This window comes from Pelophylax lessonae (genome assembly GCF_965119305.1).
Source record: "Pelophylax lessonae genome assembly, chromosome: 10".
Taxonomy (NCBI): Eukaryota; Metazoa; Chordata; class Amphibia; order Anura; family Ranidae; genus Pelophylax; species Pelophylax lessonae.
Genome location: NC_138777.1, coordinates 128377086 through 128393724, shown reverse-complemented (window position 1 = coordinate 128393724; position 16639 = coordinate 128377086). Strand labels below are relative to the sequence as shown.

At 43.5% G+C, this 16639-nt stretch overlaps 1 protein-coding gene across 2 annotated transcripts in view; it reads right to left on the bottom strand.

The window, feature by feature from the left end:
* Positions 1–16639, bottom strand: part of LTBP3 (latent transforming growth factor beta binding protein 3) — a 1036617-nt gene that overhangs the window by 63954 nt on the left and 956024 nt on the right. The window lies entirely within an intron of this gene.

Sequence of the window (16639 nt, the reverse complement as noted above, 5' to 3'; positions counted from 1 at the left end):
AAAATCGATCGGTTTTTTGGACGTTTGCTGTGCGCTGCCGCTCTGCCTGCTAACCTTTGGTTTGGAGTACTGGCCCCAGTTTGGGAGCGCCCCCCTCTTTTTGCTGGTTTTTCTGACATTGCTGTCCGGCTCATTCTTGTAGGTCAGCATCAGAATGGAAGCTACTTTGCCCTCCGGTGGTCAGCCCGCCCCTAACAGGTATCGGGGGCTTCTTGCTGGGGATGCGGGTTATAGGGGGTGGGGGTAGGAACTCAAGTGTTCCTAGCTTCCTGTCTGTTTTTTCTTTGTTTTTCTTTTGTTTACAGCCCTCCTCGTTCAGAGACTAGGCACTCTTCTCAAAGAAGTGAAAGGCGTTCAAGCTCTCGCCACCGGCACTCTACAGGGAAGTTCCGTTCGGGCTCCCATCATCGTAAAGCGTCCACTTCAGCCAACCACGCACGGCATCTGTTGTTGGTATAGCGATATTAATCAACTATATCAGAATTAATAAATAAGCTTAATTTACAACTTTTAAAATATATGGACGTTCTATATCCGGGCGTAACGTCCATATATTTTAAAAGTTGTAAATTAAGCTTATTTATTAATTCTGATATAGTTGATTAATATCGCTATACAAACAACAGATATAAGATAAATAAACCTAAGGAAAATAAAGTTATGTTCCTAAACGAATCCGGATATGATGTAGGTGAGGCTACGATATAAAGAGCCTCTGTCAACAGGAAGTGATGTCCTTTGAAGACGCTGTGTGTTACGGCGAAACGCGTTGACGCACTTCCGGTTGCGGACGTAACGTCATTTCCGGTTGGGAACTTCCTGTATGTGGAACGCACGCTACGAGCGGCGCCACTTGCTTTGTTTGATACATGCTTTTTAACCTTTTTATCCTGTAAGTATTGAATCGTTTTTTGGGGAAATAAAATATACCTACGTACTTCACGATGTATGGCCCTTTTTTCTTTTAATGGTGATATCGGAGACGATTCCAACTTGGAGGTCACATCGGAGGAACCCCACATCAGATCCTGGGCAAATGTGCAATAATACCAAGGGCTTTTTTACAATCATAATCCGGTGAGTGGGGAACCAAGAGGGCACCTTCACCTTATAAGCACCTTTATTCACTTGGCACTTTGGCACCTATTGGATCATCAATAAGGACTTTTTTTCACTAAATTATTTATTCATGCACTTTAATCTTCTCACTTGAAAATTATATTTAATAATTTTTTAGTTTATTATGCACTTTATATAATTATTGCAGTAATTTTATGCACTTAATGTGATTGATACATTATATTATTAATTTTGAATGATATAGATTGGTTTTATCATAATTTCATATTTTCACTAATTTATTGCTAGCGCTGCTTAAATTTGTTTTATTCATTTATTCTAAGAATTTTTCTTAGTGTTTGCAGCAGCTGCACACTTTCACAGTTTATCACTATAATATCACTATTGTGCAGCGCGGGTTTAAATTTTTTTTTTCATTCAGATGTTTCTCCCAGGCTGCGGGAGAAAGGGATACTTCCGATCAACGCATTGAGGCTTTGGTCAAGAGAGTAGTAAAAGACTCTTTGGCAGAGATGGGTGTCAGTCGTTCTCAAGACACTGCAACGGCTTCCCCAAGCCCTTCCCCTGTAACACTTCAAGTACAGGAAGGTTTCGAGTCGGCCCATACAAGCCATCAGTCGGTGCTCTTGTCAGGTAGCGACTCTGAAGATGAGGATCCCTGTCTGGGTTTCGAATATGCTTTGGTGCCTTCCCTGGTTAAAGCGGTCAGAGAGACCTTAAATTGGGAGGAGTCATCTGTTCCCCCTCCCAAGCAAAAGAAGTACTTTAAACAGCTCAACAAGGAGCGTGTTAATTTTCCCTTCCTGGGAGAGCTGGGAGAAATTATTTCGGAGGAGTGGAGAAAGGTGGAACGAAAGAATTCCTTAGTATCCAAGATGGCAAAACTTTACCCCTTCAAAGAGGATGATGTGAAACAACTTGAGTCTCCTCCTCTAGTTGACGCAGCAGTCATGAGACTGGTCAAGCATGTGACCCTTCCCTTAGAGGATACGGTCTCATTTAAAGACCCATTAGACCGGAGGATGGACTCCGATTTGAAAAGGATCTACCTCACGGCAGGTATGGCCTGCAAACCGGTCCTAGCTTTAGCTGCTCTATCCAAGGCCATGGAATCTTGGGCTGATGTGGTAGACGAATCGGTCAGATCAGTGTCAGAAGAGGTGGCCAGTAGTGCTCCATTCCAGGAGCTTAGGCTGGGCTCGTCGTTCCTTGGGGAGGCTTCCATAGACCTGATCCGTCTATTGGCAAGAGTTATGCTGTCCTCGGTCACAGCGAAGAGAGCCCTTTGGCTCCGCCCTTGGGTTGCGGATCCGGCATCCAAGCAAGTTTGGTGCCGTATTCCCTTTGAGGGGTCCTCCCTTTTTGGGAATAAACTTGACGAGGCCATAACTCGGGCTACGGGCGGTAAGTCTGGGTTTCTTCCCCAGGATCGGCACCAGTTCAACATCAAGAAAGAACAGCCTACTAGGAAATTCGTTCCTGACCGGGCCAGGGAAGCTCGTTCTTATAGACCTGGTCGTGAGTTCAACCGAAACTGGAGATCCAGATGTTTGGTTGGTTACTCAACGAGGAGAAGAGCCACCTGATTCCAACTCAGTCCCTGATCTACTTGGGCGCTCTGTTCGACACAAAGAAGGCGACTATCTCTCTTCCAGAGGAAAAAATAGGGACACTTCGAGACAGGATTCGCTTTGCCCTCTCATCCTCTCATCTGCAGGCACGTCAATGCCTGAAGGTGATCGGGACTATGGTCGCAGTAGTCCCAATGGTGAAGTGGGCCCTGTGGAGGATGAGACCCTTTCAGAAGGGATTCCTGCAGCAATGGGATACGTGGCATCTGGATCAACGCATCTTCTTGACCCCTTCCATGAGAGCGAGTCTCCCTTGGTGGTTATGCAGAGACCAACTGCTGAACTGCCACTCTCTGAAGCCAGCTCCGTGGGTAGTGATCACCTCGGATGCCAGCAACGTAGGCTGGGGTGCCCACTGTTTGTCGGAGGTGGCACAGGGCAGGTGGGAGTTCTCCACTCAAGGAATAGTGTCCAACATACTGGAACTCCGAGCAGCATTCCAAGCTCTTCAGGCTTTTTCTCACCTGACAAAAGACCAACCTGTCATGCTACGTCTGGACAACACCTCAGCAGTGGCATACGTCAGGAAGCAAGGGGGAACGCGCAACTGGTCCCTATTGAGGGAAGTGGAGCCGATTATGTCCTGGGCACAGAGAAATCTCTCGAATCTTTCAGCGGTTTATGTTCCAGGAGTCCAGAATGTCAAAGCAGACTTCCTGTCCAGAGTGGACCTGGACAACAACAAGTGGTCCCTTCACAAGGAAACATTTGACTGGATTCTAACACTAGGGTTCTCTCCAGAGGTAGACCTCTTCGCCTCCCCCTGCAACTTCAAACTGCCGAAGTACTATACAAGATTCAGAGATCCACAAGCAGCAGGGATGGACGCACTCTCGGATCAGTGGAGATTCCGCAGGGCATACGCCTTCCCACCAATTCCGATTGTGTTACAGTTCCTTCGGAGACTCAGGGCGGAGCCAGTAGAGATAGTGGCGGTGATTCCCTTTTGGCCAAACAGGCCATGGTTTCCTCTTCTGACGCTACTCAGTGTCCAAGACCCAATCCCTTCAGACCGGATCTGTTGTCCCAGGGGTCTGTACTCCATCCATGCCCGGACCGTCTACATCTCAGGGTCTGGATGTTGAAAGGAGGAGGTTACAGGCTTTAGGCTGTCCAGAAATGGTGATTTCTACATTGCTCAGTGCTAGAAGAAACTCAACGAACAGAGTTTATCAGAGAATCTGGGAAAAATTTTCTGCACAGTTGGCTACAAGGCCTGATCCTCAATCTTCCATTAAGATCCAGAACGTATTGAGTTTTCTCCAATCAGGATTGGACTTGCCTCTATCAGTGAGTTCGCTCAGAGTCCAGGTCTCGGCTATTTCCGCTTTTACAGGGATCTCCTGGGCCACTCATGCCTTAATTAGTCAATTCTTCCAAGGAGCAGTGAGAATCAGACCTCAAAGAAAACCCAGGTTTCCCAAGTGGGATCTGCCTCTAGTTCTGGATTTCCTGGCGGGTCAGATTCAAGACATGTCTGATTCCTTGACCATAAGAGAGCTTACCCTGATAACAGTGTTTCTGGTAGCTGTAACCTCAGCAAAAAGAATGTCGGAAATTGGGTCCTTTGGGACACAAGAGCCTTTCTTAACATTTTTTCCTGACAGAGTGGTGCTCATTCCCATGCTGGATGCGAGACCAAAGAGGACTTCTGTCTTCCATGAAAACATAGAAACAGTGTTACCGACCTTTAGACAGGAAGAGGAAGAATCTTCTTTTCATCCGCTGGATGTTGGAAAGTGTATTAAGAAATATTTAGATGCCACTTCCTCTTTTAGAAAATCGGAACATCTTTTTGTTACCTTCTATGGTAAAAACAAAGGTTCAAGAGCCTCGACAAGATCCATTTCCTCTTGGATCATCCAGACCATCCAGTGGGCTTATAGGGCTAAGGGCTTGACCCCTCCAGCAGTAGTTACAGCTCATTCGACGCGGAGCATCTCTACCTCCTGGGCAGTATCCAGACATGTGGCTCCTGAAGTCATCTGCAGAGCAGCATCGTGGTCCTCTATTAACACATTTTTGTCCCATTACTGTGTTGAGCCAGCGGCTCTTTCATCTGTGAATTTTGGTTTGCAAGTCCTGTCTGTTTGACAAAATGCATTAAACTTTTCTGTTCAGCACCTGCCCACCCTGTGTGTACGGTGAGTTATTTCCCGATACGTATGCTGCCATGGAGTCTGTCAGGAAAACGGAAAATTTATATCAAATACTTACCCTAATTTTCCTTTCTTGATGGACTCCATGGCAGCAGGAGTTCCCTCCCGGATTTCTGTGGAGGATAGTTACAGAACACGTGTGCTGAACAGGAGCAAAGATTTATGGGAGTGAGGTCCTATGGGTAGGTTTGGAGGCGGGGCCAAACCCGATACGTATGCTGCCATGGAGTCCATCAGGAAAGGAAAATTACGGTAAGTATTTGATATAAATTTTCCGTTTTTTAAGGCAATATTCCTAATGAACTTGTTGACATCCAATAAAGTTCCAAAAAGATCAAAATGCTGAGAAGGGCAGAACCCTAAACCCTTGGACAGAAGGGATGTTTCTCCTGGAGATAAGGTGTGGTGTGACACATTAATCACATTTTTTACGATTTGCGTGTCTGGGGTCTCAGGGAATATGCTCCTCCCCCTCCACTTCCCAGATCTTCTCTTCTGACCCCCTCTCCGTCCCCATTTGGGCCTTGGTTTCCCATTTTTTGGGGGGGCTGGGGTGCTTGTGCTGGAACCGGGCTGTCGATCTAACTGTTCCACAGAATTATCGGACATAGTGACTGCCATAGTATCATTGAAGTGTTCATTGTCAGTGTCCGAAAAGCTAACTCGTTTTTTAGTGTTGGTACGTTGATGCTTATTCCATGATTTATAGCTTTTCCATGTGTAGACATTATCTGTCTCATAATCACACATGTCCCTAAGCATTTTTTCTTTTTTACCAGATACTATATTTTTCTCTAGATGTGTCATCTTCTCATCCAACTTCTTGTCTAAATCTGTAAATTGTAACAATGTTTTCAGAGGTAAAAGATCATTTTGTATATCATGTATTTCTTTTTGTAATTTCTCAATTTCTTGACTTTTGGACTCCACAATAATGCCCATTAATGTGCGCGAGCATAAGGATAAAGCATCCGTCCACTCGACCTTTAAATCCTCATTAAAAAGGTCAAAAGTGGGAAACTTCTTAATGCGGAGACCGCGGGGAATACGTCCCAAGCTCAGATATTCAGACAGTGTTGTTTTGTCCCAGTAGGCTCGCATCTCTTTTTCAAGGTTGCGTTCCAATTTATGGAAAAGAGATCTTAAAATGCCCACATCATCTTCATTGTTGGTATGGAGAGTGTCCTGTATGTTGGCTCTCAGTGGGTTGTCATTAGGGGTACAGAAGGTGCAGCTAGTATATTCCTGAGTGTCTTGCGTGTTCATGATGTTGAACAAAATTGCAACATATAATCCAATAGATATGTGGATGAAGTGTTTCTCTGCCACAGTATATTAATAATGTACCGAGCAACGGATTTAAAGGTCGAGTGGACGGATGCTTTATCCTTATGCTCGCGCACATTAATGGGCATTATTGTGGAGTCCAAAAGTCAAGAAATTGAGAAATTACAAAAAGAAATACATGATATACAAAAGGATCTTTTACCTCTGAAAACATTGTTACAAATTACAGATTTAGACAAGAAGTTGGATGAGAAGATGACACATCTAGAGAAAAATATAGTATCTGGTAAAAAAGAAAAAATGCTTAGGGACAAGTGTGATTATGAGACAGATAATGTCTACACATGGAAAAGCTATAAATCATGGAATAAGCATCAACGTACCAACACTAAAAAACGAGTTAGCTTTTCGGACACTGACAATGAACACTTCAATGATACTATGGCAGTCACTATGATGTCCAATGATCTGTTCCTGCGTTTTAGACAGAGAGGCTATCCTGTCTGGATGCTTAAAGGGGCCCAGAAAATTGCAGAAAGTAAGGACAGACAACAGCTTCTCTCTGAACATCAGAAACATAAAAATAAAAGCAAAAATGAACAGATGGATAAACCGGTACTTGTTACTACTTTCAGTAAAGATTTCAATCAAGTAAGGGATATAATAAATAAATATTTGCCAGTTCTATTTGAGGACGAAATACAAATGAAAATATTACAAAATGGCATTAATGTCATCCCTAGACGTGCACGTTCTCTAGGTGCCTCCCTTTCTCCCAGTCTTTTTTGTCCAGCTGCCAAACCCCAAACCACATGGCTATACTGTAAGGGCAACCACAGATGTGGTGGCAATGATTGCTCCAGTTGCCCCCACATTTTTGGAGGCCAAACGGTCACTTCTACTTCCAATGGCAAATGTATTCAATTGAAACGTGTTTTCAATTGTAATACCAGCAATGTCATATATATCATCACTTGCGGGACGTGCGGCATGCAATATATTGGACGCACAACCCGCAAACTACGAGAAAGATTTCGGGAACACTTGAGCGCAATCAGGACGAAAAAATCCACAAATTTAGCGAGACATATTAATAATTTACATAATGGGGATTTTAGTTCTTTACAGGTTCAGGTAATAGAGAAGGTTAAACTTTCATGTAGAGGAGGTGATTTGTTCAAGAGCCTATGTAAAAGAGAGGTGTACTGAATATTCCATCTAGACACCCGCATTCCGAAGGGAATGAACTTTGAATGGGATGTATCCCACTATTTTGAGTGAAGTGTCTGTCCCTCATAAATATAGTCTGTCTCCATATTAATCCCTCCCCGTTTTATCTGTAAAAATTTCCCTTTCTTAGGGTCTGTTTGTGGTGTTTTTTGGTTGGAGTTTCGATTGGGCTTATGATTAACCCTATTTTTTATGGACCTATTCAACATTATGGGGTTCTTCATTTTGCACATAGGGTATTTGTCCATTAGGAGAACATACAGTACACATACGGTCAATCTGCTTATTTTTCTTCAGACGATAGGGGGTTAATTTTTAAGATATGTATTACCATCTTTTTGATGGGTTCCATAATCATAGGTGGAACTGCATGGACTCCTTGGAGTCGGCTTACAACCGCTCTTATTGGTAAAAATCCAGCCAACCTATTAATTTAGGTACCTTTATTACTATATAAATAACATGATTGCATATTAACATAAAAAACATATGCATAGACAATCTGTTTATTTTATACTAAACACCAAAGGGGTTAATTTTTACACATATATAAATAGTATGTCTGCATACCAACATAAAATATACGTACAGACTATCTTTTTATCCTATACCAGATACTAAAGGGTCTAATAATAATTGTTTATACATATACTATCATCTTCTCGATAGGACTTATAATTATAGATCAAGTATTGTGGATTAAATATTCATTGGAGCTGCGAAGATACACTTTTTAATTGTAACATTTTGTGAAGTTCCTTTCACTGTTTACAAATACTTTTTTGATTGTATCTTTTCCAAAAATACTCACATGTCCGAGATGAGATGATGGTAAACTCTTACATGTGATTTTTTTGAAGATTGGCCTTTCACTTATCATACACATGAAGATAAATTTTTCTCGGATGCATGTTGGTTTTCAGTGGTGCGGGTGTCAAAAAAAAAAAGGGGGGGGGGGGGAGAGTTTCTTCAGTGTTCAGCTAGTTTCTCAACACAAAGGATGCGCTCTATTGTGACATTCATGTTTTAGGGAGTGACTTTGTCATTTTCCTATTTTTACAGTTTTTTATGTCTAGAGCTCTCCTTTATATTTTTCAATTGTATCCACATATATGCATTCATTTGTCAGTCATTTATTGTGTGATTTATAGAAGAATTTTTTCTCTTTTCTATCCGTGATTTTATATGCCATTTTTGTATGTTTGTCTGTTCATTGAACGTTGTGGATTTGTACATACACATGCAATTTGTAGGAAGAATTTGTAATTTCATATATCGGAACAACGATTGAGAATATATATTGCATGTGTGTGGGTGTTGCTAGCACTCAGATGATCGAGTCTCCCTTTGTTAGAGCCAGGTGTTTGTGTCCCGGCAATTACATTTTTGATTGGAGAAGGTGATACGACCTGGCTCATAAAGAGGAGGCATTTGTCTGTGTGCAATCAGCAATAAATAAGCACAAGGTGTGAAACGCGTCTGCTGTCCAGTTTGTCTTGTGTTCCTGTCTGATGTTGTACCTTTTATTTGAAGAATAAAACTCAAGTTTCCAAGTTCCTGGGTATGAAAGTGCCACTCTCTTTTCTACTTACATAGACCCTAAAACGACATTGGAGCATTTTAAATGACTTTTGTGGACATTGACAAAGCGATTTCTGTGTGACTGCAGCCGATCTCTAACTGCCCCTACAGCAACCACAGGATACCTGCCCCTATAGTAAAGAGACTGTAATAGACCCTAAAACGACATTGGAGCATTTTAAATGACTTTGGTGGACATTGACAAAGCGATTTGTGTGTGACTGCAGCTGATCTCTAACTGCCCCTACAGCAACCACAGGATACCTCTCCCTAAGCTCAAAACATACTAGACCTATACCAAAATACCAGCCCTGGAAAGGACTTTTGTGGACATTGACAGAGCGATTTGTGACTGCAGCCGATCTCTAACTGCCCCTAAAGCAACCACTGGATACCTGTCCCTAACTTCAAAAGAGACTGTAGAAGGCCTTTACCGAAATACCAGCCCTGAAAAGGACTTTTGTGGATCTTCACAGCACTATATGTGTCTAGCAAACTCTCCCTAATGAGCACAGCAGACCTCTCCCTACACTGGCAGAAAGCGGAATGTGAAATGGCCGCCAGATCGGGTCTATTTATAGGGTAGGGGGACTGTCCATGTGCTGGAATGTTTCAATTGGCTGTCCTGTTCCACCTGACGGCTGTGTCATGGGTCAAAGTTCTCCCCAATGTAAACAAATATGGCCACCGCGAACGACGCCATGTGTCCGAAAATTTGGCGGGTAGCGAACAAGCGAGCTGTTTTGCAAGGAGGAATGGGCAAAAATTTCAGTCATACCCCAAGCGACTCACAGCTGTAATCGAGGGCAAAAGGTGGCGCTACAAAGTATTAACTTAAGGGGGCTGAATAATTTTGCACGCCCAATTTTTCAGTTTTTTATTTGTTAAAAAAGTTTGAAATATCCAATAAATTTCATTCCACTTCATGATTGTGTCCCACTTGTTGTTGATTCTTCACAAAAAATTACAGTTTTATATCTTTATGTTTGAAGCCTGAAATGTGGCAAAAGGTTGCAAAGTTCAAGGGGGCCGAATACTTTCGCAAGGCACTGTAGATTAAAAAAAAATTCAAGCACCCCTTTCCCCACGCGTTGGCACGCAAAGGCGAACGCAGGCATCGGTCTGGTGTCCTATGTAAACAACAATTGCACCATGCATGTGAGGTACCACAGCGAACATCAGATCCAGGGTAGTAATTCATGCAGTAGACCTCCTCTGTAAATCTAAAGTGGTAACCTGTAAAGGCTTTTAAAAATGTATGTAGTTTGTTGCCGCTGCACGGGCGTGCACAATTTTAAAGTATGTCATGTTTGGTATCTATGTACTCGGCATAAGATCATCTTTTATATTTTACCAAACAATTGGGCAATATATAGAGTATTTGTGCATTAAATTTAAAAAAAAAAAAGTGTTTTTTTTTTCGCAAAAAATTGCGTTGGGAAAATCTTTGTGAAAATACCGTGTAATCACAAACGGTGATACCTATAGCGCTTGCTGTGTACTCCCTGAGTGAAAAAAGAAATGCTAATATATCACAAATAGTGCTAAATATAGTGCTTCTAAATAATGAAAATAGATCATATACACATACGAATATAAATAATAAATTAATAATAAACCAATTCTTATATATATGTCCACCACAATAAAAAATGATGATAAAGTGATCAATGCTGTAAATAATTATACTGAACAGTCCAATCAAAACTTTAACAATCGCTTAAAGTGCTGGTGCTTCTTTCTTGGCTTCTCTGGTGTTCCCTTCACCGTGAAAATAAATAAATTGCCCACTCACCAGATAATGTGGGTCCTATATGCCTTACGACATAAGGACCATTCGTGCTTGATAAGAAATCCTTTACAGGTCCGGATTCACTCCCCCTGGGTATAGAAGCCGTTCCTCTGCAGTGCCAATTCACTACGGTTAGACTTCCAACACAAGTGTATCTCCTCTCCTTCTCATCACTAGCACTCGCACCTTAATATAGCAGCTGCAATTAATTTATAATCACACAGCACAGATATTTATTTATTTATTCATACCAGGTCCCTAACACATACCTCCTTTGGTGCGTTAATATACTTAGTATATTCTTTCTCTATAATGAAAATACAGTGTGACAATAAAAATTGCAACACACACCATTTTGTTATGTACGGCCTCTGCTTTAAAAAAATATATAATGTTTGGGGGTTCAAAGTAAAGTAATTTTCTAGTAAAAAATAATACTTTTTTTCATGTAAACAAAAAGTGTCAGAAAAGGCTTGGTCTTCAAGTGTTTAGAAGAGTGGGCGATGTGTGGCATAAGCTTCTAATATTGGGAATAAAATGGCAGGACAGTTCAAATACCCCCCAAATGACCCCTATTTGGAAAGTAGACACCCCAAGCTATTTGCTGAAAGGCATGTTGAGTCCATGGAATATTTTATAATTTGCCACAAGTTTTGGGAAAATTACAATTTCTTCTTGTCACTAAATGATATATTGCTCACACATGCCATGGGTATATGTGGCATGACACCCCGAAATTCATTCTGCTGCTTCTCCTGAGTATAGGGATACCACATGTGTGAGACTTTTTGGGAGCCTAACTGTGTACAGGACCCCGAAAACCAATTTCCGCCTTCAGGTTTTCTAAGGGCATAAATTGCTTCCTCACTACCTATCACATTTTCGGAGGCCCTGAAATGTCAAGATAGCACAAAACCCCCACAAATAACCCCATTTTAGAAAGTAGACACTCCAAGGTATTTGCTAAGAGGCATGGTGAGTCCATGGAATATTTTATATTTTGCCACAAGTATCGGGAAAATGCCAAAAACTTTTTTTTTTTTTTTTTTACACAAAGTTGTCATTAAATGATATATTGCTCAAACATGCCATGGCTATATGTGAAATGACACCCTAAAATACATTCTGCTGCTTCTCTTGAATTTGGGGATATCACATATGTGAAACTTTTTGGCAGGCTAGCCGCGTACAGGACCTCGAAAACCAACCACTGCCTTCAGGCTTTCTAAGGGCGTAAATTGTTGATTTCATTCCTCACTACCTATCACAGTTTCGGAGGCCATGAAATGCCAAGATAGCACAAAACCCCCCTAAATGAGTCCTTTTTGCAAAGTAGACACCCCAATGTATTTGATAAGAGGCATGGTGAGTATTTTGCAGCTCTCATTTTTTTTGGAGAATTAAGAAAGAAGTGGAAAACATTTTTGTTTTTGTTTTCTTTTTTCAAATTTTAAAACTTTGTTACAAAAAGCGAGATCTGCAAAATATTCAAAATGCCTCTCAGCAAATAGCTTGAGGTGTCTACTTTCTGAAAAGGGGTAATTTGGGGGGGGGGGGGGTTGTGCTGTTTTGGCATTTCATGGCCTCTGAAACTGTGATAGGTAGTGAGGAGTGAAATCAACAATTTCCGCCCTTAGAAAGCCTGAAGGTGGTAATTGGTTTCAGGAGAAGCAGCCAAATGTATTTTGGGGTGTCATTTCACATATAGCCATGGCATGTTTGAACAATATATCATTTAGTGACATCTTTTTGTAAAAAAAATAAAAATGTAATTTTCCTGATACTTGTGGCAAATTTGAAAATATTCCATGGACTTAACATGCCTCTCAGCAAATAGCTTAGGGTGACAACTTTGAAAAGTGACAAAAAAAAGAAAAGAAAAAATGTACACAAAGACCTGTGACAAAAAAAATGTAATTAAATATTCAATGGGCTCAACATGCCTCTCAGAAAATTCCTTAGGGTGTTTACTTTTAAAAAAAGAGTATTTTGGGGAGGGTTTGTACTGCCCTGCCATTATAGCACTTCAAGAAATTAGATAGGCCGTCAGAGTAAAAGCTGCGTAAATTCCAGTATTTACACCATAGTTTGTAGACGCTATAACTTTTGCACAAACCAATAAATATACACGTATTGAGATTTTTTTTTTATCAAAGAGATGTAGCTAAATACATTTTGGTCTAAATGTATGACAAAAATTTAGTTTATTGGAAACTTTGTATAAGAAAAAGTAGAAAATGTAATTTTTTTCTCAAAATTTATGGTCTTTTTTCGTTTATATCGCAAATAAATAAAACTGCAGTTCTGATCAAATACCACCAAAAGAAAGCTCTATTTGTGGGAAAAAAGGACATAAATTTTGTTTGGGTATAGCATTGCATGATTGCGCAATTGTCAGTTAAAGTCACGCAGTGCCAAATTGCAAAAAATGGCCTGGTCATTAAGGGGGCAAATCCTTCCGGTCCTGAAGTGGTTAAGAGAACTCATGGCTGCAGGTTTCTTAAGCTGAATGGATGCAAAAAACAACATAGCTTAGGACCTGACTGCTACCACCAGAACCAGCGCCAGAACCGGGCTTACCTATAGAAAACAGACCACTGGGCAGGCTGAAACAAAAAAATTACATTGTATTAACCTATAGCAAAGTAACATTAATCACACTACAGTAATAGGCTTGCCTGCTAGGCACTGAAGTGGTCGGGGCACTACACACAGGATCATACTGTAAAGAAGAGCAATCATCAGTACCATAATACTAAGCCCCCAGCACTCAGAAAAAAGAGTTCCATCAGGCCTTACGTGTGACAACTTACAACAGCACGTCCGCTTGTATTGCTGCCTGCAGTGGCAGTGTGCGCTCATCGAGTTTAAATAGCCCCTGCAACAGGACACTGCCCAGAGCTCTGCATCGAGCACGTGATAACATCTGGCAAGCCCAAGTCAAACAACAAATCCTCTTCCCTCTACATCATCACAACATGACTGGGCCAACATGAAGCTGTGAGGTCACCATCTTGGAAAGGGGTGACAGGAAGCGCAACAGCTAGAAACCCCTCTGGAGGCCATCTTGGAGGAGGACATCCACCTGGGAAAGGAAAACATCCTGCCCCAGCTTACAGCCCTTACATTATCACCTGTGGCGGAACTACCACTACCGGAGTCGCAAAAGTCACACTTGGGAACTGGCCCTGGAGTTCCTCCACTGTAGGGGGGGCCTGCCGCCCGAAAGTTCTTCTACCAATATGAGACAGTAATAGACACAGTACACTGTGCACTCACAGGCACACAGTATCCACACATCAGACTGCCTTCCATCATCTGCGCTCGCCCATTGAGTTCAGTGGGGACATGCCATGTAGGGAGGCGGAGACTGAAAGAAAAAGTCAGCTGACTAGGGCTAGGCCAGTAGAGTAAAGAGTAGACCTCATGTTGCCACTACTGCCACTCATCCTATCCCATTCCCCCCTAACCACTGATCCCATCTACCCCTCCCCCCCCACTACCACTGCCACTCATCCCATCCCATCCCTCCACTACCACTGCCACTGATTCCCTCTCATCCCCCCACCACCGCTGCCACTCATCCCATCCCGCCACCACCACTGCTGCAACCCGTCCCATCCCCCCATTACTGCTGCTACTGATCCAATTCCACAACCACCGCTGCAACTGATTCCATCCCATCCCCCTACCACTGCTGCCACTGATTCCATCCCTTCCCCCCACAACTGCTGCCACTCATCCTATCCCCCCACTGCCGCTGCTACTGATCCCATCCCACCACCACCGCTGCCACTGATTCCATTCCATCCCCCCTCCACCCCTGCTACTGATCCCATCCCATGCCACCACCATTGCCACTCATCCCATCCCCTCACCACCACTGCTATTGATCCCACCCCATCCCCCCACTACTGCTGCTACTGATCCCATCCCATTCCACCACCCATGTTGCCACTGATCCCATCCCCCTACCACCATTGCCACTGGTCCCATCCTATCCCCCTAACACTGCTGTCACTGATCTTATCCCATCCACCCCAATACCAGTGCCACTAATCCCATCCCATTCCCCCACCACCACTGCCACTGATCCCATCTCATCCCCCAACACCACTGCCACTGTTTCCAAACCCCCACCACTACCACCACCGCTGTCACTGGTCCCATCCCCCCACCACCACTGATCCCATCCCCCACCACTGCTGACACTTATCCCATCCCACCACCACTACCACCACTGATCCTATCCGATCCTCCCACCACTAGAACCTTCAGGGCCCCGGTGCAAGAAACCATGAAGGGCTGCCCTGAGCCCTGGCTGGGGCCCTATCTACTAAATTTGCATAGGAGGGGCGGCAGCGGGGGCGACATGGGGAGAGAGAGAGAGAGAGGGAGAGAGAGAGAGAGAGAGAGAGAGAGAGAGAGGAATCAGTCTTTAGGCAGCTGTAGGAGGAAAATGGAGAAGATAGATTTCTCTATATGTCTCCCCATTTTCCTCCTGCAGCAGCTGAAAGCCTGCTTTTTCTCTTCTTCCTCCCTGCTTTTCCTCTTCTTCCTCTTCCCTGCAGAAGGAAAATGAGGGAATCGGTTCCTCTTTATTTCGGCCCTCCCGACGCCCCTCCTATGCAGAATCAGCAGGAAGGGCCCCCGCCAAGGGTCATGGCGGCCCTTCATGATTTCTTGCACCGGGCCCTGAAGGTTCTAGTTACACCTCTGATTTTTACGCTCTGGTCAGCCACCCTGGGACCCTCAGGAGCCACTCAGAGGACACCCCAGGGAACAATGAGGCAAGATGCAGCAATGAGGTAGAGATAATATGAGGGAACCCTGAGCCCAAAGTTACACTGCTAATTGCTCATGAAACAAATCTGCAGCTATAGAAATAAAAAGGTTACCTGCAATTGGAGCCCTGAGACCAACAATCCTACAAGCCCAGGATCCTGGAAATGGGGGAGCCCTAGGGACCTAGACTGTATGTCATGGTGGAATTAAGGAGTAAGGCTTAGGGGGTTTAAATAAGCTTCTGTGTGAAGTAAGAACAGCTTCCTGCGGTCCAGGAATATTGCGGGTCAAGTCCCTGGGAGTGAGGTGACAGGGATCTATGCTGGTGGGGTTGGGTGTAGGCTCTGTGGCACCAATCCATAAATGCTGCATCAATCATGAGAATTCTCCCGTGATTGTGGAAGTTCAAAGTGTAAAAGGGACACTGTCCTGAGTCTAAAGAGCTAAACAAACATATGTAGGAGCCTGGCTTTTAAGGTAGAGTGCCGCCTTAATGATGATTTCTGTAACCTCAGGCCACTGCAGGTCCTAGCAGGACATGCAGCAGTGTGAACATCCATCCAGCACAGCCAGGGCTTGGTGGGCAGGCTGGCGGGCATACGGTCGAATTGAGAGTGAGTGCAGCTGTCAAATCGAAGCTCTGATAAGCGGAGATGTACGGGGCCAATATGCTGGGCTCTGCCCCTTTGTAAACAAGTCGTGCATAGACAAAACAGTCGGCGTTTATACATTGCTGGCCAGGGAAGAATGCGGGAGGAGGCAGGACTAATTGTAACTACTGCATGTGCATCCACAGCAGTATATATTGAACCTGAATTATACACCGTTGTGGATGCACATGCAGTAGTTACAATTGGTCCTGCCACTTGCCACCTTCTACCCCAGCCAGCAATATATAAATGCTGGCTGTTTGTCTATGCACGGGTTGCCTGACAAAGGGACAGGGCCCCACCCATCCCTGACATCAGAGGTTGGATTTGACAGCTGCACTCTCTCACTGCTGCTGTATGCTCACCGGCTTACCCACTAATCCATGGCTGTGCTGGATGGATGTTCACACTGCAGTATATCCTGCTAGGCTGTCACCAATAGAG